The 25,789-nt window shown below is 37.8% G+C and overlaps 1 pseudogene across 1 annotated transcript in view; it reads left to right on the top strand.

Annotated features, from left to right (window-relative positions):
* LOC149265131 (S-formylglutathione hydrolase-like) overlaps positions 1-21,650 on the top strand; it is an 83,827-nt pseudogene extending 62,177 nt beyond the window's left edge. Inside the window, exon 6 of the transcript XR_016253702.1 lies at positions 21,215-21,650. The product of XR_016253702.1 is annotated as an S-formylglutathione hydrolase-like (transcript). The remainder of the gene's footprint in view (positions 1-21,214) is intronic.
* The last annotated feature ends 4,139 nt before the right edge of the window (positions 21,651-25,789 follow it).

Below are 25,789 nucleotides of genomic sequence, written 5' to 3'. Positions count from 1 at the left end.
TAAATGATGCTATAAAAGAGGGATTGCAAATCCGATTCTTCTTATGAGAAATTCTTCATATTGAGAATGACCAAGTACCACTATGAATACCTCCCTAGTTAAGAGGGAGTGTTGAAGAAAGTGTAACTAGGTTTGGTCTTCATAATGACACGATTTTTGTAAATGATGCAGTAAAAGAGAATACATTATTTTTTGTATGCCTTGCTACATGGGTTTCATGAGCACGAAATGTCATAGGTCAAAAGACTTCTTCTTGATGTCTTTAGGATTTATTAATAAGTCAAAGAGTCATGTCATGTATAAATAAGCTCTTCATGAGCCTATGTAAATATATACAAGTCTACAAAAGTATGTAGCAGCCCTCCAAAGACCAAGATCAATCCTCCATTAGCAAGAACAATAAGTCTGCAAGCAAATCGATAAGGAATTCATCATGTCGGCTTCAATATTGAATTAAATGTATAAATGGCAGTCATGTCGGCCTAGAAAATAGAAACAACGATTCATAAAGGCAAGTCAGCTTATTTTGGAGCACAAACCACTATAAATACTCGTCTAGGGTATCCACAAATCCAAGGTACAGAACTCGCATTTTCTCCTTTGAAATTTTGGAAGGGTATGAGGTGTAGGAGGGAGATCTCGGTTGGGTACAAGATCTCGGTGACAATGTGTAGGTCTAATGTTTGTATGGGTGCAAACAAACATGTCTTTCTCGGAGGTCTGAAACCTTGGATGGGTACAGTAAGGTACCTCTGTCATACATATATCTTGCAAGGAAAAACATGGCTTTAATCTCGGTTAAGATCACAGTCTTGGCATAATTAGAAACAATAGTAACCATTACAGTCTCAACCTAAATGAAAGGTAAGGGTCTCAGTATCACTATCTCGGTGGACCTATTTCATAGCAGTTATTATCACTTAGAACTAAAAATTGATACATGTAGTTTTCTATCCTAGCCCGATGACAAAGGTCTGTGCTAGTTTAATTTCAAATTTTCATTTTTAATTTTCTTCCCGTAGGATTTGGAGTTTTTAAAAGAGTTTTTAACTCAAGTTGTTCTCAACTCCCATTGGTTCCCCTCTACCCATCATTGTTCTATAGCCACCTCTTGTCTTATGTGAGTCACCGTGCCTTTTCGTGATTTCGTAGCGCTATTCCAATTCACCAATTTCGTAGCGCAATCATAACTAGGCAGTTTCGCAGCGCATCATTAAAATTCAAAACTAACAGCGCTGTGAAATCATGGATTCCTACATTCCGCAGCGAATCTTTCCCGAAATGTCAAGTCCGTTAGGTGAGTCATCAGCCATGTCTTCTCATGTCAACTCATATACCTTTCTTATCACATTTTAACGCTCATTGCCACTATCACCACCACTAGATCTGTTGATATGCACAAGTTATTATTCCCAAGAAATTTTACCGTGCATAAACCATAATGATGGCCGTAAGTCCTACATGAATGACAAATCTGCAAGATTGTATCTTGAAAGGTTTCAAGCGAGGCTGAAAATTCAAGCGAGGCTGATATCCAACCGGAGCTGGTAGTCTTTGTGTGCGAAGATTTGGAAGAATCCATGGAGAAAAAAGAGCAGAGATCCGGCAAATGTCTAAGGACTGAACCCGAAGGCCTGGATACAACGCTGAGAAATGAAGAGGTGAAGAAAGCGTTTAAAAAGGTCGAGTGCTGGAACTTTTGCAAAAAGTTACAAGGAGGACATGCACAGGTAACTAAGGAATTTGCACTTAACTTCACTGGTTTGAATTCAAAGGTAGCCATGTTAGAAGTGCAGGTTTCTCCAGAAGTGATATCTGCTGTGACAGAGATCCCAAGAGGACAAGAGGAATGGTTCAAAAATTTTAAATTTGACATGAATCCTTGCAAGGAGTTTTTGAAGGATGATTATGTAAATGAAGATTTAAGTAAGGCAGTGCCCAAGAATTATGTCAAAGAACATTATGCTCTCTTACTCACCTGCATACAGAAATATTTGACTTGTGAAGGAAGGTATAACAAGGTTTATTCTTATCATTTCAAACTACTTTTGCATTTCACCGGGAAAGTCTCCATAGACTTACCTTTTTATCTGTTCCGTAGTTTGAGTAAGATGTGTGATAAGGTACAGCTAAGGAAAGAGGACTGTGAAACCTCTTTGTTTCATCATGGTTTGATTAAACTACTGGTTGTAGATGGGCTCCAAAAGATAGACAGGGATTGGAATTCATTCATTTTTATGGCTGGCTTCAAAAGCCAGACTAGCCTCACTCCCCAACCTGCCGGAGATTTTACAATAGCTGAGCTCCAAACAGAAGCAAGAGCTAAAAGAGTTACAAAGTCACAAGTAAGATCACAAGTAAGAAAACCAGTGAAGCCACTTATCATCCAAGATCAACCTCAGAAATAAACTAAGGAAAAAGTTCATGGTAAAAAGACTGTACCTGAAACAAGCACATCTGGAGTAGTCTCGAGGGTAAGAACAAGAAGCCAGATAAATAAGGAAAAAGGTAAAGCTATAGCAGTTGAAGACAGTCCGGTGTCCAAGGCAAGTTTAAATGATTTATTACAGGCTATTGAATTCGAGCAGTCTTTACCAGTTCAAATCGAATTGATGCAGTTAGAACAAGAAGGCACTAAGAAATCCAAGGCCTCAAAAAGGCTTAAATTTGATGAGCCAGCTGAAGAGTTCGTTTTTAAACCTAGAAGACCTATGACAAGGAGATTCCAGCAAGTACAGGAAGCACTGCCAAGAACAGAGGAAACAAGGGAAGAGACACAAAAAGACACGGGCAAAACAGTCATTGCATCTCAAGAAGATAATATAGCAGCCATACAGAGACAATTGGAATTAGCTAAGTATGAGATTGCTAAATTGAAGAAAGCCGCTAGAAAACATGCAGCCATACATGCAAAATATTATAAAACCCTATGGGAAGGGAATGCAGTTGTAGAAGCTCAGTTGAATTCAGTGGTAGATGGCCATTCACAATTTCATACATGGACAGTACCAACAATCAAAGAAGCCAAGTACATCAGAAGGATCAATATGCAACTGAGAACTGGGAATAAGGCTATGAAGAAACAAATTGAAGATCTGAAGGCACAGCTAAGTCAGCTACCTGCTAAATGAGTTTTCATGTCAAGTAAGATTTTGTTTTAAAATTTTGACAAATTCGCTTGATTTAATCTTCCTGAGGAAATATAAATCCCTGTTCGACATGTGGAAAGTTTAAGGGAGTTTTTGGCAATCAAATACTCAGTTAATAAAGGTCTCGGGTCAAAAGCAAGCTGTTTTAAAAAAACTCAGCAGTTTCGTAGCGCGCTACGAAACTGCTGAAGGTGATGATTTTTACGCAATTCAAGCAGTTTGAATTATAAGCGGGAATTTTGAAAGGAAAACGTCTAAAGGGCATGCAAGACATCATCTGAAGCTGTCAACAGTCAATTAGGTCAAGACAGGTGGACGCTTAAAAAGGTTTAATATTCAAATCCAATTTTTGTCGTAAAGTGAACACCTTTACCACAGTTCAGGGTATATCAAACGGTTTGCCTGCAAGAAACTTTTGCTTGCACACATGTTCATGGGAAAAGCTTACAATGCATCAAGGACGTGGCAGTCTTCTACATTTTGGGTAATTAAAGGCTAAAGGTCATGCTTCTGTGCATTCGAATATTTTAGGGAAAACTGAAGCCGAGAAGCAAGGGTAATCTCCTAATTTTTCTGAGCAGTTAAAAAGTTTCAGCATCCAAGGTCAACATGGAGCATTAAAAACCCATCTCAGCTAAACTAAAAGGGGGCCAAATGTCAAAGAACGAGGAGAAGCCATCATGCATGTAATATGGAGTTAGAGTCATAGTTGATTTAGATCTCTTAAAAAACTCCAGTCGGCACTATGTTGTATTTATTAGTTAGTTAAATGGTTGATAGGTGTCATTAGAAGTAGTTTTCGAATTCCCCTCATGCTGGAGGAGGAATCTCGATCAGTTATAATAAAAACTCTATATATAGCTGAAACATCGATGTAAACAAGGTTGGAAAACTTTATAACAGAGCATAGTATTTGGCTTATGTAAAGACTCACTTTCAGTAATATAATTTTGATTTTACTTCTCAGGATTCATGAAGGATTTCTTATATTCAGAATGTGTGATGTTGTCCTTTCTTAGTTTTATTTACAGTGGTATGGATGTATAATCACTCAGAATTCACTGAATGTGCTCTGATTTCCTGTATGCATCTATAAACTGTGTGGTTCCATATGAGTGTATGTTCTGAATATTCAAATGCTGAATGCCCTGACTTCCATGTAAGGTCAAGATCTTTGTTATATTGAAGTGTTGTTGACTCCATAGGCCCAATGGATACTTGTTTAATGTATTTCCAGCATTCATATTTGTCACAGTTGTTCTACAAGAGTTAGCCATCTTATTTTTAATCAAAATCATTATTACACCCAGAGAGAGCCCTCTCAGGTTGAGGAGGCTAAGCCTCAGCCTAAAGTAGGTTTGAAATAGTTACTTAGAATCAACCTGACCAGCAGCCCATCAGGGTCTGATTTTGAGATAACAACAGTTAATGTATATATGTGAGGGAAAGAACCTCGGAACCCTTACTATCTTTGTATAGTCTTAGTCTCACTGTCTCGGCTTAAGAGAGATCACAATGATTCTATAGTTACAATCTCAATCTCAACATACTTATCATAGAACATGCTCTCATCATGCTCAATGTCAACATGATGATCTCAGCAAGAGTACGGTGATGATCCAAGTATAGATGGAGATATGGTGCAACAGTCATCTCGATGATTGTCATAATGAAGACATAGAATCAAGGTCACAGTGAAGATCTCAAGAAATCAAGAGACCTCATTAACATGGTGAAGAAGCAGTAATGAAGATCTCAGTGATGCAGTAGTGATGGCCTCAATGGTGCAGCAATAAGGATGATCTCAGCAGTGACAGAGAAGAGGATTGGTGTCTTGGTCTTGGAGTGGTAGAATAGGTCAAGGGTTTTGTTCTTGGTATTTGTCAATTGAAGATGTCTATAAGAAGAATTTTTGTGTGGGTTTTCCTCTCCAAGAGGGAGAGGTTTTAGCCCTAGCAAGATGCCAATATCTTGTGTTCTTATCTCTTTGTTTTTTATAGCAGTTTGATGAAGTAATGACACACACTAATAATAAAAAGAAGATCAAGCTAAGAAAAATTGCAAAAGAACTTCAAAAATTGTTATCATGCTAAGAAGAATAACTTTAATTTTAATTGTCCTAGATTCTTCAACATGTATACCTTGAGGAAAGTGAAGTATCTAATTTCGAGGCTTCTTGTTGTATTTTGCGATAAGCATTGTATTTGTTCTTCTATTTTCATTAAGTTTATTTGAGGAGGAGCATTTCTCTTTTGAGCTCTTTGTAAGCTCCTGTCAAAACCTAAGTCCCTCATTCCCATTAGAGGGCTTCATTTTCAATAATAGTACAAAAGGTTTCCTTGAGGGAGCTTGAGGATTATCTTTTTGGCATCCCACCCTTCTTTTTGGGAGAGGATCCTTTTGCATGCTTGTTGTTTGAGTTTTGTTTCTTTCCTTTAAGTAGATTTAATATGCATAATTTCTAGCATTTCTATTCTCATTTTTTACATGCTATAGATCTAGCAACTCACAATCTTACCTTGAGCTAGTTTAGTGATTCTATTTCTCACCTTATATTGTTCATTTGAGCATTTTAGATCTGATTTCTTGCAGTTGATATAATTTATTTAGTTGCTGATATATATGTACTCTCATGTAACTATTGTTGGAAACTAAGAGGCTTAATAGTTTAATTTAGATTTCCTTATCCATAGTAATTTCTTGTGAATTTACTTGGTTTCTTATTAAACTTTTATTATGATTCTTTCATCAAACAATTACCATAACATGAACATGAATATCACAGAAACAAAAGAACACAAGACATAGGCTCCAAGCTAGGAAAAAACCTCTCCAAGGGAAAAACCCAAAAAATTCTCTTCTTATAGAATCAGATCAAAATTGAGACATCCAAGACCCATGGCCATAGAAAAATTCCACCTCTAGATGTCAAGCCAAACCTTCCTTCTTTCTAACAGATCCATCAGCAAGAGATCAACAACAAAATATATACTAAGACAAAACTTCATCTTTCATGGTGCGGCCCTCCTCTTCATCTCTATCCTTTTTGCGATTTTTCAGATTATAATCCATCAAGTGTGTGTCCAAATGAGCTCCATCTTCCCTCTATTTATATAGTTCAAAGAGTTGTGAATAGATATGTCCATTGGGATAAGGCCGACTTGACATGTAAGCCAACTTGGCACCTAGAGGGGTTTTTGACCCAAAATTACATATTTGACCCAGAATTTCTTGTGGGTTTTCCTCTCTAGGAGAGGTTTTGGCCCTAGCTAGCAGCCTATATCTTGTGTCCACTTTGTTTTATTGATTTTCATGTGTTTGGTAACTGTTTGATGAATAGAACACTATGATAACAACATAAGATGTAACTAACAATCATTGAAACTACAAGTTGAAGTAAAAGAATATCACAAGCAGTTATCAAAATAAAGAGAAATCACTCTTAATCTTGTTTCCCTAGATTTCTCAACAAGTAATAGGTGTTGAAATCTGGGACAATGTTATCTACTGACGATCATAGGGTTACTAGCTAGTCAACTGTCAAATGAGGAGAATTTTTTTTATCCTTTGGGTTTCCCACTTTTGATGGAAAACTGGTAGTTAAGAAATGGTGTCCTTACCTAATAGGGATACACCTCAAAATAAAAACAGATGAAGCACTTATTGGAACATAGGCTATCTTCAGTAGACCAACAAAAATGGGTTATAGAGATGCTAGGTTATACCTTTGAAATTATCCACAATAAGGGAAAAAAAATATTGTGGCAAATGCACTCTCAGAGAAAGAGGAAGATATGGAGGGATTACTATGGGCGATCTGCATTCCACAACGTGACTGGGTGGGAGAAACATGTATATAATGGAAGCAAGATGAGAAGGTATGCAAGATAATTCAACAACTATAGGAGGGGCCTTGATGCGATAGAAAAAATTATGTGGAAGAAATATTTGTTGTGGTATTAAGACCGCTGATGTAAGAACTCTAAACTCAAACAAAACTTCCTTTTGAAATTACACACTTCTTCTGTAGGAGGACATTCAGGGTTTTGAAAACATACCATAGGATCAAGAAAGCTATTTTTTGGCGAAGGTATTTAAGCAGATATGCAAATGTTTGTGGCTAAATGACTTGTATGTCAACCAAATAAGGGAGAGACAACCAAGGCCTTGGGGCTCGTACAACCTTTAGACATACCAGGCTAGTGTTGGAAGAAGTTTCAATGGATTTTATTATGGCTTTACACAAATTTTAAGGAAAGAATGTCATTATGGTAGTGGTAAATCAAATGAAAATGTATGCCCATTTTTGCTCTCTTTCTGATCCTTTCAAAGTAAGTGCAATGGTAGAAGCATTCATGGAAACAATCCAAAATCCACATGGAATACTGTTAAATTATGGTATGTTCTATGCTTAGAGTAGTTTACTTCTTTTCTACTTATTAACCACTGATTAGCAATCACATATACATTAAGTGAATTACGAATAGAACATTAAACAATCAAAAGAAAACAAGCCAAGACAAGAGACACAAGATGTGGCGGCTAGCCAGGAACAAACCCCACTGCGGGGAAACCCTTTGATCAAATCTTCTTTTATCTTCAATAGTTCAGCAGAGAGAAATAGTACAAAGTGAGAATTCTGTAATTTTATATCAGCAGCAACAAACCCTAAATCAACAAAGTCAAACTTAGTCAAACGAGATGAAATTGACCTCGAATATGCTTGGTCAATTTCCCAGTCAACTAGTCTTCCAACAGCCTGAAGAATTATCCCTTAAACAACCCCAAATACACAGTTAAACTGCAGTTGACTAAAGTCAACCTGCTGCCCTGAACTAGGTCAGTCAACGCTAGTCAAACCTGAGGTCAGATTGCCTCAATTTTCATGCCAAAAAATGCGGCTTGCCTAGGAGAGGTAACCACACCAAAACCACACTCTTCTAAAGTCAACGCTGGTTAAAGAGACCTTCAGCAGCTTCTGCGTACTCCTTGCCCTACTGCATCCGCCTTCTTCCCACGTGTGAGCTGCTCCTTGTGTAACCCAAAGCTAAGGAGAGAGAGAGAAGAAATGAGTGAGATGAGATGATGATAAAATGAATCAACCTCACTTGTATTTATATAATTCACTAGGCATGTGTGCCACACATTTAACTATTGGCCGACCTTGACAATTTGTCAAGTAAATACAAATAAATTCATATCTCCATAAATACTTGTCGGAATCAGGTGATCTTTAGATCAATCCTACACCTCTTGACAAGAGGAATCTAGGAAAAATATCAGTTGCTATAAATGATATGACCCACATGGAGTTTGGCCCTAGTTTCCAATTTTAACACTCCCTCTCAACTAGGGAGAACTCCATTTACTAATCTGTTTGACCGTCGGTACTGTCCCAACCATCAAATGCACTGCCTTGCACTGTTGGCTCTGTTGAACTATGAAGAGGAAGAAATGATTAAGGATATATCATACCATCCTCTACTGACCCGAAGTCAGTCTCAGAGTGTGTCATACCACTCTCACTTATCCCAAATCAGTGTCATTGATCCCAAATCAATGGAGGTCATCCTTGCATAGGGAGTACGGTAGATACAACTATGTGTCCATCGATAGTACTACTAATGGTCCCTAACCCCATTTCCCTACTCATTGATCAGATGAGAGTAAGTTCCCATGAGTCCCAGACTACATGGGTAGGATGCCTTGACAAGAGAACTAATCATCCTATCCACAGGAGAACGAATCATCCTGTCCAATAATCGTCGCAGGAGAACTAATCATCCTGGACCACAGGAGAAATAATCATCCTATCCCACAGTCACCACGGGAGAACTAATCATCCTAGCCCACAGGAGAACTAATCATCCTATCCCACAGTCACCACAGGGTGTCACAAGGGAAGGTTGAATCTTTCACCCTCTACATAGTACACCACCAAGGGATGGTGAGTCGCCTTGTGGTCGCATGTCGCTCCAAGAAGTACCCCGCACCCCCCTGGAGCTCCCAAATCTCAATATATGCATCATACACGACCCTCATAAGAGGGTCTTTCAACGACACCAAGTTGTTCTCGGAAATTCAGGAATTTGACCTTTCCCAGGGGCTTCATCAAAATGTTAGCGACGTGTTCATCTATACCGATATGTTGGAGCCTTATTGCTCCCCACTATACCATATCTCAGATATAGTGGTACTGATATTGATGTGCTTGGAGTGATCATGAAATACGATATTCTTTGATAAACGAATCCAGCTCTGGTTGTCACACAGGATCACGATAGTATCCAATGTGAATCCAAACAGCTCACTGAAGAGCTTCCGCAACCAGACCGCCTCACAAGAGGCCATACTAGCAACAATGTACTCTGCCTCGGTAGTGATCAAATCCACCGACTTCTGCATCCTACTCATCCAGGATATTGAGGCAGATCCCAAAGAGAAACAACACCCGGAAGTGCTCTTTCAGTCCACTACACTGCCTGCCCAATCAGTATCGGTATATCAAAGTAGTCTCACATCTCTGGCAGTGTATCTCAACCCATGAGTGATTGTGCCATGAAGATATATCAACAGTTTCTTGGCACCAATCCAATGTGTGTGGTGAGGCTCAACCATATGTTGACTCAACGTGTTGACTGAAAAGCATATATTCGGATGGGAGTTCACCAAGTACATCAATGCTCCGACAAGTTGACGATACTCGGTAGCATTTAGTAAAATAGGTCCGACAGCACTACCACTTAACTTCTTGAAGTCAAGCTCTATCGGGGTAGTCACGGGCTTGCAGTCCACCATACTGAATCTCTCCAATATTTTCACCACATATTTTCCTTGAGATAGGAAAATCTCCTCTGGTTTCTGCCAGACTTCTAGTCCTAGGAAATAGTGCATCAGTCCTAGGTCTTTCATCTTGAACTCGGAAGCCAACTCCCTCTTACATTTGAAAAATGAGAGGGTCTTCACCTGTTAGAAAGAGGTCGCCAACATACAACACTAGTATGAGAGGTTTGTCATCTTCAACCTTAAAGTAAAGGTTAGGGTCGGCTTCACTCCTAGTGAATCCCAACTTCATCAGGTAGCTATCAATCCTCTCATACCACACTCGGGGTGCCTACTTCAACCCATAGAGGGCTTTCTTCAACCTGCACATGTGAGATTCCTGAACATGAATCTCAAATCCTTCGGGTTGTTCCACATAGAATTCCTCCTTGATTGAACCATGCAAGAATGCAGTCTTGACATCCATATGATGTAGGTTCCATCCTTGCGAAGCAGCAAGGGCTATGATCAAGTGGATGGTGGTATATCGGTCAACAGGTTCAAATATCTCGTCATATTCTATACCTTCCTTCTAAGAGAAGCCACGAGCAACAAAACGAGCCTTATACTTTTCAACACTTCCATCAACTGCATGCTTTATCTTGTAAAGCCATTTCGAAGTGACAACTGCTTTGTCCTGGGGTCTGGGGACCACATCCCAGACATCGTTTTTCATGATGGACTCATATTCCTCAGTCATAGCATCCTTCCATACTTGATGCTTGACAGCTTCTGCAAATGATGAAGGCTCATTTTGGATGATCTTGCTCATGATGGTCAAGTATCCCTGATACTTTTCCAGCTTCTTACCTTCCTGGAAAGTCCCTCTGGGTGTAATGTGTCCTTCAACGTCATCAAGTTTCCCCCTAATCCATGAAGGCCTCTTCCTAGAAGAGGAAGGCTCTTGTGGAGGGGGATCAATAGGATCCATAGGTTCTTCCACATCGGGCATTGTCTCATCTTCCTTTTCCTTCGATTCCCTAGTGTCAGCTTCTTTAGATCCCCTTTGAGTAGGAAGATTGTCAACTTTGCTAAGAGCCATATCGTCTTCAAAGGTGACATCATGGCTAATCTTGATTTCCCTTTGACCAACCACATAGATTCTATAGCCCTTATTATTTTCGCTATAGCCCACGAAGATTCCTTTCTTTCCAGATGCACCCAATTTATTCCTTTTCTCCTTTGGACATGAAAATATGCAAGACTTCCAAAGATTCTAAAATGAGATACGTTAGGTTTCTTACCAGTGAACATCTCTTCGAGAGTCTTGGAACCCAATGCTTGGTAAGGGCATCGGTTTTGCACATATACGGCGGTATTCATAGCTTTGGCCCATAGAAACTTCAGAAGTCTTTGATCATGGAGCATAGCATGGACAACTTCCACAATCGTACAATTCTTCCTTTCTGCCACACCGTTCTGCTGAAGAGTATATGGTGTTGTAGTCTCCCCATCAATGCCAGCCTATTTGAAAAAGTCATGCAACTCATTGGATTCATACTTAGTCCCATTATCAGTCCTTAAGATCTTGATTTTCTTTTCAGTTTGATTCTCGATCAAGGCTTTGAAGTGATGAAACCAAGTGAACACTTCATCCTTCTTTTTCAATAGGTATATCCAGGTCTTGCGAGAATATTCATCTATAAAAGTGAGGTAATATAAATATCCTCCCAAGGAGTTCATAGGCATCATACCAGATATGTCTGAGTGAACCAACTGCAATATATTGGAGGTCTTGCTTTGGCTTGAGGGGAATGGTCCCCTTTTGAGCTTCTCTTCAGCACATCCAGGACAACACCTTCTTGCTCTACTCGGAACTCAGGCATCCCTATCACCATTTGTCTTGCATTGGGTAGAGATTTATAATGAAGGTAAGCAAACCTCCGATGCCATAGTTCGGACTGAAGTGATGTTTCCCAAGACATGACACCCAACGGACTTCCTCCGACCTGACATAATGAATCAACTCGAAACCCAAGAGTGAAAGCTTCTTTAAAATTATTTTTCCATACACGTACCTTTCCATTGATGAAGGCCACCTTGTAGCCTTTGTCTTCCATTGTCGAAACGAACACCAGGTTCTTTTTTAGATCAGGTACATATAGGACTTCTTGCAAATGAATTGTATTATCTTGATTCAATTTAAGAGTCACATTCCCGGTGCATTTCACGGGATATTTTGCGTTGTTCCCAAGAACAATTTCTAGGCTGGTCTCCTTCACTATCAGATTAGAGAGAGCTTCTTTGTAACCAGTGAAGTGCCTTGAGGCACAAATATCAATAAGTCAATTTCCCAACGAGTCCGGGGGAGCAGTAGTAGAGAGGGTCACTGGTAGACAATATTCATCTTGCTTATTATTAACAACGTTAGGTTCATACCTGAAGTTTCTTGATTTCTTGAAGGGTTGTCCTCTTCCTTGATTTCTGACATTTCTTTTACCTCTGCCATTGGACCTACCATTCCTTTGATTGCCTTGAGAGTGATTTTGATCATTGTCATGGTGTGAGTCCCTCTTATCAGGGCACTACCTTGCATAGTGGCCCATTTTGTTGCAATTGTAACATCGTCCTTTTCTTCCACCCTTCGGTCCAACCTTTCCTTTGGATTTAGCCCCATAATTGTTTCTTCTTTTAGCATGAGAAGAAAAGGCAGAGGGATTTCCTTTAAGTGTGGGCATTTCTTGCTCTTCCATCCTTGTTTCTTCTTGAATACATCTAGCCATCAATTCCTCAAATCCTAGGATGACATTATTGTTGAGAAGAGTAGTCCTGAATATATACCATTCAGGTGGCAGTCCACCAAGAGTTGTGATAGTCATTTCCCTATCAAGAACTACTTCCCCGATAGATAGGAGATCATTCTTGATCTCGGTGATCCTTAAGAAATATGCTTGCATACTCTCATCTTTTCCCTTCTTAATTTCCTTCAGCTTATTTCTAAGGAACAAAACTTGATTTGCATCATTAACTTTAAATAAACTCACCAGTCTATCGTAGATTTCCTTGGAGGTGGTCAGCTCAGAAACATAGGCCACCAAGCGCTTGTCGATAGAGTCCTGGATGATCTTCTTTTCTTTGAATTCTCCCTTGGTCCAATTGCTTTTGGCAGTAGCGGATGCATTTGATGGAGGCCCAACAATATTGCCTCTCACATGGTCCAGCACTTCCTGATCTTCTAAAGTCAGATTGAGAGACATCTTCCATCCATGATAGTCAGACTTCTCATGGAGCTCGTCTTCAGCGGGGAAGACTGTTGAGGAGCCCATGAAGTTTTTAGGATAGCCTTGCGAATCCTTGGTGATTGCTCTTGCTCTTGCTCTTGCTTGGGCTTTGTCTTCACCTCATCTCTGATACCATGTTAAATTATGGTATGTTCTATGCTTAGAGAAGTTTACTTCTTTTCTTCTTATTAACCACTGATTAGCAATCACATATACATTAAGTAAAGTGCTGATAGAACATTAAACGATCGATAGAAAACAAGCCAAGTCAAGAGACACAAGATGTGGTGGCTAGCCAGGGACAAACCCCAATGCGGGGAAACCCTTTGATCAAATCTTCTTTTTATCTTCAATAGTTCAGCAGAGAGAAATAGTACAAAGTGAGAATTCTGTAATTTTATATCAGCAACAGCAAACCCTAAATCAACAAAGTCAAACTTAGTCAAACAAGATGAAATTGACCTCCAATATGCTTGGTCAATTTCCCGGTCAGCTAGTCTTTGAACAACCTAAAGAATTAGCCCTTAAACAACCCCAAATACACAGTCAAATTGCAGTTGATTGAAGTCAACCTACTGCCCTGAACTAGGGTAGTCAATGTTAGTCAAACCTAAGGTCAGATTGCCTTGATTTTCGTGCCAAAAAATGTGGCCTGCCTAGGAGAGACAGCCGCACCAAATCCGCACTCTTCTAAAGTCAACACTTGGTCAATGCTGGTCAAAGAGACCTTCAGAAACTTCTACATCCTCCTTCTTCCCACGTGTGATCTGCTCCTTGTGTAACCCAAAGCTCAGGAGAGAGAGAGAGAAGAAATGAGTGAGATGAGATGATGATAAAATGAATCAATCTCACTTGTATTTATATGATTCACTGGGCATGTATGCCACACATTTCAATATTGGCCGACCTTGACAATTTTTCAAGTAAATACAAATAAATGCATATCTCCATAAATACTTGTCAGAATCGAATGATCTTTAGATCAATCCTACACCTCTCGACAATCAACTTCTATAAATGAGATGATCCACATGGAGTTTGGCCCTAGTTTCCAATTTTAACAAATATTAAAGATTATTGTAAGTGACAAAGACCCAATTTTCACTTGAAACTTTTGGATTGAATTATTTTCTTGTTTGGGTACTCAATTGGCTCACAAATCTTCTTACCATCTTCAACCGATGGGCAAGCTGAGATTGTGAATAAATGTTTAGAAGGATATATACATTTGATAAATTAACACAATGAGTCACATGGTTTCCCTTGGCAAAATTGTGGTACAACACATCCTTCCATACTTCATAAAAATGTCTCCATTTATGGCACTGTATTGATATCATCCTCCATCTATCATATTACCCTTGAAAGGGACTATAAAGGCTCAAGTAGTTGAGGACCACATAGAGCACCAACAAAAGGTTCTAAAACTATTGAGGAACAACTTAGTTATTGTACAAAACAGGATGAAACAATAAGCATATCAACATCGCATTGAAAGAGAATTTGGAGTGGGGGATTGAGTATATGTGAGACTACAACCATATAAACAACTGTCCCTCAAGCGACAAAAGGACAATAAATTGGCACTTCAGTATTTGGCTTAAAAATTGGAGTTGTGCCCATCTTCACATGTACTTCCAGCCTTCCATGTTTCCTGCTTAAAGAAGGTAATTGGTGACAAGATCCCAATCCAAGCTATTTTACTAGAAGTTAATGAAGAAGGGAAAATTATACTAGAATTAGAAACAATCTTGGAAACAAGGATTAAGCAATTGAGAAATTACTGAGGACCTCGTCAAATGGAAGAACCTAGCACTGGAAGAGGCAACATGGGAAGATGAGTTTTTCATGCATAAACATTTGTAGTTAGCCAAGTGTTGAGGAAAACACTTGTTTGAAGGGCAGGGGCATTTCAAGACCTATATAAGCCCCATGTTAACCCTAAAACTCCTCATTAATGCCAAGTGTTGAGGAAAACACTTGTTTGAAGGGCAGGGGCATTTCAAGCCCTATATAAGCCCCATGTTAACCCTAAAACTCCTCATTAATCCCTAGATATTGAGTTATCGCATTTCTAATGTTATATTGTTATGTCTAAAACCTTTCATTATACCCTTTGTCTCTTTTATATATATATATATATATATATATATATATATATATATATATATATATATATAGATATATATATATATATATATATATATATATATATATATATATATATATATACATACATACACTAAGAAGACCTAGTCTTAGGATCATCGAATCTAGTCTTGTACATTATATTTGTTGTAAAAGGAGGTTTTCCCCTCGAAGTGAACTATAACTATTGGTTTCTTATCATTTTGAAGGCACAAGGTTCATAACAACATATCCTAAGGGATATGACCGTTCAATATCTGTGACTAGTCAATATGTGTATGTTTAAACTTCAAACTAATTAATGGACATGACAATTCAACCATAATGACTAGTCAATGCATTTAAGTATGCCATTACATGGCATTGAATCAATTAACATCTCATGTCTCAATCAATCATTATTCAATTATATTATAATATCATATATGGATTTGAACTACCATTCATTTCCATGTTGGATATTTTCTCGGTACTAAATTGTTGTCATTACATCTACCCTATGCATAAGTTGTGTGCTTCTCTATGGTATGTCTCTCGTTCTACCACGTTGTCATTTGTGATGATTTTTGTCATGCTAATAATGCATGTTAACCTAATTAGCGAGACAAGTCCAAATAGGGCATGTGTCCCCTATCCTTTGTGTTAAACACAAATATGTGAGGGCACATGTCTTGTGAATAAGACACGTGCCAAATATACGTTGAACACTTGTCCCCACTGTGTCTTTCGTAAAAGAGCCCTGCGGTCTGTAAAAACACAGTTTCCCTTTCATTTGCTTTTCAGTCAATAGGTTGGATATGTGAGACGTTTTGCAGTGCAACTGAGGGTTATTGTGCAATGTTAGAAGGAATTCCAAATTTTGGGCAAGTGGATTTTAGTTTCTAAATTCAAAAGAAAAATTGAATCTTTGTCCAAATTTCATTTTTGTTTGTGTAATTCATTAATTTTATATATATATATATATATATATGTTCACGTGGAAAATACATTTGTATTCCATATGATAAATACACATGTTTCAGTCCTCAAGGGACTATTCATTCTTAACAAGGCCTGAAACCATGACATCATAGCTCATCATGTCACTTGTGGGACTTGAACCTAGGTGGGGAGGACCCCAATCATTCCTCCCAACCACCATATATATATATATATATATATATATATATATATATATATATATATATATATATATATATATGACTTATCCTCATTTTTCTGTTTTTAGGGTTTCCGTGTCTGGTGTTGGACAGTTGTATTTCCATGTCGTCTATGTCCCATGTCATCATGTCATGTGACTTAGAAAGTAAGTTTGGTTAAATTAGTGCATATGTTGATCTCTTTTACTACAATTAGCTTAATTGTTATTAAATTAATTATCAATATTGTTCTTATGTGTTAATACCTCCATTGTACCCTAAACACTAGATTCACTGTCTAATATAATGCTATTTGTTGTGGTGCGTTAGATGGCTCTCTGCATGAGTGATTGAGGTGGAGAAAGTGCACACAATATTAATCAGTACAAGTCTCCAACTAATTTAGGTCCTCTAGCTTTGCTAGGGAACCTTGAACTCCATGCCATACATTTTATACACTGGAGAGAGGAGCAAAAGATCTATAGGAAGCACTTTCGTTGCTCTTAGCTCTCACATCCAAGCATAGTTGAGGATTATTCTTTTATGTAAAAGATTGAATACAGTTATTTTGACCTATCCTTGAACATGCTATTGGAGGATGACTTGGTGGTTATACATAATCTGATCAACACTAATCGAGCCTGATTTGTAGATATTGATGAGGATTTAGAGACAATTTTGTTCATGCCTAGGACAAGTATCTCACCTCTTTTTGCACACACTTGACATCCCTTTAATCACCAATCAGGGCAACACTTGTTATTTTCTCATTAAGCATGCAATCTATGCCTGTCTAAACCTACCTGACTGTCATGTCTATCATGGTGGAACTGATGGGTGATATATAGCTTCCCCAAGTACCCCTATATCATGGTACAATTGATGGTAAATTGCATATCGTTTCTTGAGAACTATTTTAAAATTTTATCTTGTTCAAGTGACCACTAAAGAATTGAAGAGCCACTATTCACAAACACACTTTGTGACTACACACTTCAGTGGTGGAAAAGGTAACAATCTCTGTTGTTGACTTTTTAGGAGGTTGAGTTCCTTGTTGATTTTGGAGATTATCCAACCAATTGCAAGGATCCTAGTCTTGATGAATATTAAATGGTGCCTTGGAAAATACCTTAAGATTGAAGATTGCACGAGCTAATTGAGCACAATGATTGACATATCCCGAACAAGCAAATGACCCAATGACTTCTTTATGCCTTTCCTTCCTATGACCCAATGACTTCTTTATTGCTCCTTGTTGTGGGTGCCCCTCATGTTCCATTGAAAGTTGCTGAGAATTTGCATGACTATGCTTACTGATATTGGCGCAAATGTCATTCTTTGATGTGTGTTTTTGGTCGGGATGGTCCTTACATGAAAGTGGGCAAGCATATTTTTGTGCAAGATGCTTGCTATGAGTTGGTCCACCAATATTGTTGCACCAACCAACAGAAACACAAGTCGAAGAGAAGGCATGCATTCACTTTTGGTGTAGAATTGCGATGACGTAGATGGTTGATCTACACATTTGTTGATGAGGCCTTTGAGATTCTGCCAATGGAGAATGAAGAATGGTTCAAGCTTAGTGCCAACTAATATCATTATAAGGAGAGTGATGTGCAAAGACAGTGATTTTCGAATGCCAAGAACCAATTGAAATAGAGGGAATTGCTTGATTGGGTGAAAAAAGACAAGGGTACACCTCTTGAGCTAAGATAGTCTTGAAGGAGCCCTCTAGTTGCTGCCCAGGTTACCAAAAGATGATCACTTATAGAGGACACCTACAGAGCCCCAGACAAAACACTGACATAGTAAACTAGTTAGAGGGATATGACGGCAACCAACCTACAATCTACAAGTGATAGGTTCTCTGTTGTTGCCACCGTATTATAAATACTAATCATGTTATGATATGTGCTATGCAGGTAAAAGGATGCAGTGACATACTAGTTAATAACAAAAAAATCTGTTTGTTGTACAGTGTTTTCTGTCTTTACCCATGTGTGCCTTTAAGGTCATATCACAGGATTAGATTTTGAATTAGTGACAACTTTAGGTTGTTCTTAATCTTTATCAAAGTAGTGAGAACTAGTGATTGATCCTAATGGATCCACGAAAATTCAAAATGGATTTACGTTTTATATCTCTGGTTGATTTTGTGTCGAAGAACTATTGAAGTTTCGTGGTTAAAATTGTCATAGAAGTTTGGTCGAAAAATTGTTACATGGCCTTGGGAAATCCTCGGAATCTCAAAAAGTAGCTAAGATAAAAGTGCACGCGGAGGTAAGAATGTGGTGTAGGGGAGGTAATACCTCCGCACTTTGCACCTTGCATGGAAAGACAAGCTCAAGCTGCCATCCATGTGAAGGTAAGGTTATGTGGGGCGGAATGCTATCTCCATACTGCACATGCTGCATAGTAAAATAAGGCAAAGAATTGGAAGGCAAGACTCTAGGCATAAGGCACAATGACAAATGGTGGAAGAGGCTTACGGAACCTGGAGTATTTGGGGGCAAGGAGATGTGCAGATCCCAGGTGGGTGAGATGCGAGCCCAGGCCAAACAGTCAGGATCTATTATGCAACCTCCACCCACATATATTTAATGGGACTTGGAGCTGTGCTGTTGAAAAGTCAGTTGGAGATGCATGCAGACCTTATTGGCTGTGCAACATAAAACCTGGTTTGTAAACTGCACAACACCACTTACCACTCTGTCTGCAGTATTGCTCGGATTAACTCTTTCATAGATGTTCAAGACTAACAGGTTGCTTCCTAGCTGGCAGGTGATGTGGCTGCTCAGAGTGCTGGCATCTGTCCCCCTTTGACCAATCACAGAGACCAATCAGAGGGTGCCCCATGAGAGTGAGAGAAAGCCAAAAAATCTTACTCTGTGGAATTCAAAATGCCAGGGGACAAGGGGTGCAAGACTGTAACTGACCTGTTACTATTTCTTGGGAAAATGATTGGTTGTTGGCCTTCCCTATACCCTTGAGTTGCAGACAGAAAAAGAAGGTGCAAGTATGAGGCAACGGCGATTAAGAAGGAAAAGGGAGGATAGACTGGAGGTGCCTGGGAGCAGACGAGATAGAAGACATTCTGCAGGTTGTGTTGATGCCAGATTTGCACTTATTGCAGAGGCTGGGGGGTTTGACTTGGACAGAAGCTGATTGACTGGTTTGTGGAAGAGTTCTGAGTGCACTTAGAAGTTAGGGCATTTGCCACCGTAATTGTATCTCCTGTGAGTAAAAGTCCAGAGAGCCTTCTAACTGAGAAAGCATTAATATAGCTAGAGCAAGATGGACATTTCTAGCTAGAGTTTTTTCCAAGGTGATTTTCTCCAGGGTATCTCGTGTTATTGTGTTTATGTGATTGCATTGAATTAATTCTGTTCATAGACTAGTTGAAGAAAATTCGATCCCTCTTTAGCACAACAGCTTATTAAAGCTTTAAGATTTGTGTTGATTTTATTCCACAATAAGATTTGTGTTGATTTTATTCCACACTAAGACACTAAGGCCATAATGCCTAAGATTATTGATCAGTCACAACTTGTTCTCAGTTGTATACTGCTTTAAGGATTCTAGTTCACGACATTGAATCAAGTTGTCTCCAGTTGCTGCAGTGTCAAGTGGGTGTGTGTAAATGGGTCTATTATGGTCCACGGCCACACTACTGACGAATAATGTGCTGTTTTTGTGGTGTTCATGCTTCTTGTTTGACTGGTTTGAGACACAGTGTCGTCACAGCTCTGTTGTTAATTTGTTATAGTATATTCAAAAGAGAACTCAATTCTCTTGTTCCTTCTTTTACAGCCCATGTTTGGAACTGGTTTTTGTTGTTAGCAAAGAGATGCCATTTGGTGAGCAATGCCATTTATTTTGTATAAGATGACGATGACTGAGTTTAGTTTAAGACGTTGACGTGGTCAAGATAGAAGGGCATAATTTTCTTTGAAGAATGTGCTCTATTATCAAAATCGTTCTCATGTTTCTTAGGTTCCAAGATGGGGTGATCCATATCGTTTTTATGTTTGCCACCCGCCAACATGTGGAAATCCCATGCTCTGCTTCTTGTTGTCAAGTTGCGGTGATATTTTGTTTGTTATGCCTGGGGTGACTTTCAATTTCAAGTAGTTATTGTTTCCAGACGAATTTATGTACTGACATGCATTTCAAGCGCATATCTTCTGATATGGTGCACTGGTGCATGACTTGCCTTATGTGTTTGATGCGTTCCTTCAAATTTTGAAACTGTTCATCTCCTCGACTGTTTTGATTCCGTTGCCAGGTTTTGTTTCCATTAAAATGCTATGCGCTGGTTAGAGTGAGATTACTTTTCTGTTTATGTTCTTCCAAACAAGAATTTTCACATCCCAGTCATGCTTGCATCTATAATTCCAAATATCACATCCTATTCATTCATGGAATTTCACGTGTTTCTGTATCTCGTACATTTATCTATAGGTTCCATCTATAAAATGCAAAACCAATCGGGTTTTTATTGCAACTTTTGACACGCCTATGTTACCTTGCCCAGATGAATGGTAACGCTTGCCCATTCAGTTTCATTGTTTTCGCCTTTTTCTGTATAGAATACTTTGATGGTTGTGGCATATTCGAGTAAACAAAGACTTCATTGATTAGGCCTAAGAACTTATTCCATTTCTTTTAACATTGCTTCCTGTTAGTTTATCATGCTTGCAGTGTGTATCATTATCATATGTTTTGTGGATTTCAGGGTGAAGAAGATAAGTTTCTACACAACCAGCTGCTACCCCATAAATTTGAGGAGGCGTGTAAGATAGCTAATGTTCCTTTGACTTTGCGGTTGCAGCCGGGATATGATCATTCATTCTTCTTCATTGCCACCTTTATAGATGAACACGTTGAGCATCACTCAAAAGCTCTTCATGCTTCATGAAAAACTCTGGACGTTTGACATATGTAAAGGGAGAGAGGGATCTGGATATTATTGTCATTAGATTATTATGGTTATATTGTGAATAGGTGGCCCATAAGTAGTTTTAAGCTCTAGCGTGAGTGGACTTAAAAGAAGCTTTCTTTAAGTGGGATTAGAGCCTACTTTTGTAATGGTTTTCTGGTTAAATGATACTCAACCAGGCAAGAATTAATATCAAAGTTATAGTAGTACATATCTATTTCATATTTCTTAATTTCAACGTTACATTATGATGACTTCTTTCTGAATGCATGTTATAGATCTATACCAACCGAAGGTCACTTATTTCTCTAAGACAGTTTAAGATTTTTCGACTTCCACATTATGCGTCGGATGGAAATATAATAGGTCGATTGTACGGTCATTTTGTAATTAGTTTTGGGAAATGATGATTATAATTTATTAAGATAAATTTTAATTTATTAGAGGTTAAATAAATTTGATGATAAATTGATTTGTTTTAACCATTTTTTTTTATAAGAAAAGAAAGTAAGTTTTTTTTTTTTTTTTATAAATTTTCTTTCGTTTTTTTATAAGTTATGGAGGTCGGCGTTCTTACAAATATTATAGAACTGTGTTATAATGTGTCCCTATAAAGTGCAATCTAAGAGGGCGTTTTTTATTCTCTATTTTTTTAGTATCATAAGGAGGGCGTGCTAATTTTCTTATATAATTTAGTAAGGCAATAAATGTAGTTTTGATTTACTAATTTGGGGTTAATAATTTTTTTATATTGGATTAGTGAAATAATTTTCTTATATAATCTAGTAATGGAATAAACGTAGTTTTGATTAACTAATTTGGGGTTAATAATTTTTTGATATTGGATTAGTGAAATTCTTGTATATTCTGTTTCTTTGTGACACCATAATTTCTGTTTATATTTTATTTTTATTTTAAGAGGGACACGTGTCAATTCTAAGTTGAGCACAAACATACTTACACATTGTTTTCAGACTGAGCTGTAGAATGAATCTCTCTGCCCAATAATCTCTTTATATTGCATTAGTGAAATTCTTTTATATTAAGTTTCTTTGTGACACCATAATTTCTCTTATAAATCTAGTTTTGTAATTATATAGCGGTTTCTCTTTGAGATCTCCAATAGTATAGTTTGGGAACATCTTTATGTCATTCTCTTTTAATTTTCAAGTACTTTTTATTGGAATTCAAAGCAATTCTTACTTTTCATTTCTGGCAATTTCCTTACTTGTTTGCATGTTTTTGCTTGCAATTATTTGTACGCATATATTCCTTGTACATCTATTTGGTTGTAATGCGAGAGTGCTGGGGCTAATTTATGATTGTTGTGGTTAAATTATGGTTTTACTATCATAAAAAAAAAATTGTTTCCAAGAAAGTGCAACATGTTTTTCATCATTGTAGTTTAGATATATTATTTTCCGTCCCTCTATTTGTGTTAAATAAGAATTTATTGTTTCACGTGTTTGCACACAAAAAATGTTATTGAGCCATACCAATTAATATAAGAAATAGTATATTTTTTCCAATGGAAAAAAGTTCTAACCTTTTCATTATTCAAATGAAGGATTGCATTTCATAATTTATAGACATGAAGGTGCAAATCATCATAAAGAGATTTCTCTATTAGATTAGGCCCGAAGGCATTGTCTAGAAGTTGGATACACATCCCTTCTATATGATCTATCGATTTTTACATGGCATCTTGACATCCAATGTTAATCAAAGCAATTGTTAAACCGCCATCCATAAAAAAGGCTTGGAGAGAAATGGATATAGGAGGGAGAACTTCCCTTGCTCCATTCTCGTTCAGCTTGATCAACAATGAACCCACATCCCTATCCATAATGGTGTTTGGACAAAGTTTCTATTGTATTTATTCCCTTGCTCCAATCTTTCTAAGCTTGATCAACAATGAACCTAGATCCCTATTTGTAGTGTGCTTGGCCATAACATCTTTGTATTATATTTCCTATAAATGTGGTTGAAGCTTATCTCAGTGAAATACTACTCGATCTCCTCATTGTGTTGGAGACTGTTAGAAGGGGAATGTTCTTATGCTCCCTTGATCCGTTTAACCTTGGAACCATCGGTTGAGAGTTACAATAACCATCGCTGCCTTCAGTTTAAAGTGACTATGAAGTTGCATTAGTACGTAAATGACATTCAACTCAAAATTGTTAGTTTTTCCTTCTAATCCACACTAAAATGCATAGTATATATGAGTAGTATCTTTAAAGAAATAACACAGTATATATGAGTACTATATTGTTTGTGTTTTTTAGATTTTTTTTTGTGTCTTGTGAGCACTTTATATATCTATATATATATATATATATATATATATATATATATATATATATACCACACTAAAATGCACAGTATATATGAATAGTATCTTTAAAGCAATAACACATCGTATATATGAGTACTATATTGTTTGTGTTTTTAGAATTTTTGTGTCTTGTGAGCAATATATATATATATATATATATATATATATATATATATATATATATATATATTAGAAAAATGGTGACGAAGCACAATGAGAGTACATCCATATCTTTCTGAAGCAAAATGCGCCATAATATGTTGTAACTAAACCAATTTTAAGCATGCTGGTTTTGTCTCTGTCCTACTATAAGACTCCAAAATAATCCATAAGGGTATAATTTATAGTAGAGGCCTAAAAAGCAATAACATTGGTAGGCATTAAACAAAATTTATACCAATGTGGATTCCTAGTCATCTATAACAATTAGATTATTGACTGAGGCTATCCGATTGAGGTCATGCAATCCGATCAAAGTAGGCTAGGTTGAATTTGCTGAAGACACTCTCCATTCATGTCCTTGTGCTTCTCCCTCCCGCATAGTTTGGGCATTTTTCTTCTAGTGCTAATGGCGTTGGATTTCTGTATTCACTTCTCGAATTTGTTATTAGTGAGAGGAGTGAATGTTGGTTAGTGCATCCACCTAAGCCACCAGACTATCTACTTTCCTTCCCAAGGCCGCAATTTCCATCCTAACATCCTCATGTCACACTTGCTCTTCCTTTTGCTTTACTTCCTTCCTTTCCTTTTTTGGAATCCATGCTTCCTAGGATACAAACAAGTTTTGATTGCTTCCAACCCTTGTGCATATGATTGGGCAGGTCCCCTCCAAGAACTTCTTCCCCAAATTCCTTGAAGTCCCAATTGAGCACTGTGTGGGGAGAGGGGATAATTGAAACCATAACTACTATTAATTTCCATGACTTTGATGTTGTAGTCTTGTTCGTTCTTGTAGATTTCCTACTTCCATGTCGTACGTGGTGGTTGTAACGTGGAATGTACTAGCCCTGATTATCCCACTCTATTCTCATTAGGAAACACAAACATGATTATGTGGTACCTCTCGTAGATCCACAAGGCCTGGAATTAATTACCTCCGCGAAATGGAAACTTAACTTAATCCAATTAATGTTGTCCCCAAAGCAGTGCGTAATTACCACATTCCAGACACACAAATTGCAATACCTCCACGGTTATTGTTTGAGTGCACGCTTCTAATAGAGCATCGTATCATTGCCTCTCTCACGGATCCTTTTACACATGGTTCTAGGCTCTAGAGATGAGGCTTGTTTGACCAACTTATTTTCTATAGCATTGAGATCTCTTAGAACATGTTTTACTTGTGTGTTTGGAAGTGTCGATAGATTTTCCATAATTCTTGTATGGAGATGTCACAACATAGATTTCGAGGGAGAGGTTTTGAGTGCAAAATGGTGAACGATGTTATTGGAATATCCTATTACAATGAGGGATATGATTGGGAAAGAAGAAACGAGAGATTTTGAAGAAGAGCATACATTTAGGTCTGATTATTGGAGGCTTTCCTTAGGTTCCATGAGTAGTCTAATTCAATTTGTCCTTCAAGGTCAAAAAGATCTGCACCCATGCTTTCCACCCCTCTTGTGACGCTGTAGTTGTTATGTTGTAGTGTAAGTTATTTTAGGCCTCATAAGTACATGGGTCATGCTATGCTAGCTTGTTATCTTTATAAATATAGTTGGACAATCCAGCTATATTTTTTATATACTATTATATTAATCTTTATCTTTTGGACTTGTGATGGTTGTGGAATGTTTGTTTGGGCCTTATGGGGTCATATCATGTGGGTCCTTAGGTTTGACTCTACACAAGCTTATAATCTTTTGTAAATATGACCAGCCTAGATCCATATTAAATTTGAATCTACCAAGCACCGAGAGGGATCAAATCTCTTCACTCTAAAAGATGTTTGTACCCCAAGAGATTTGATCCCTCTCGACACTTGGTAGATTTAGGTTTAAGATAGATCTATGCTAGTTTTATTTTTAAAATGAAAA

Source organism: Pinus tabuliformis, chromosome 6, assembly GCF_031772625.1.
Source record: "Pinus tabuliformis cultivar Carrire ecotype Pingquan chromosome 6, CPIR1, whole genome shotgun sequence".
In the NCBI taxonomy this organism is placed as follows: Eukaryota; Viridiplantae; Streptophyta; class Pinopsida; order Pinales; family Pinaceae; genus Pinus; species Pinus tabuliformis.
The sequence above is the reverse complement of the archived record's forward strand: the minus strand, read 5'-3'. Positions and strand labels throughout refer to the sequence as shown.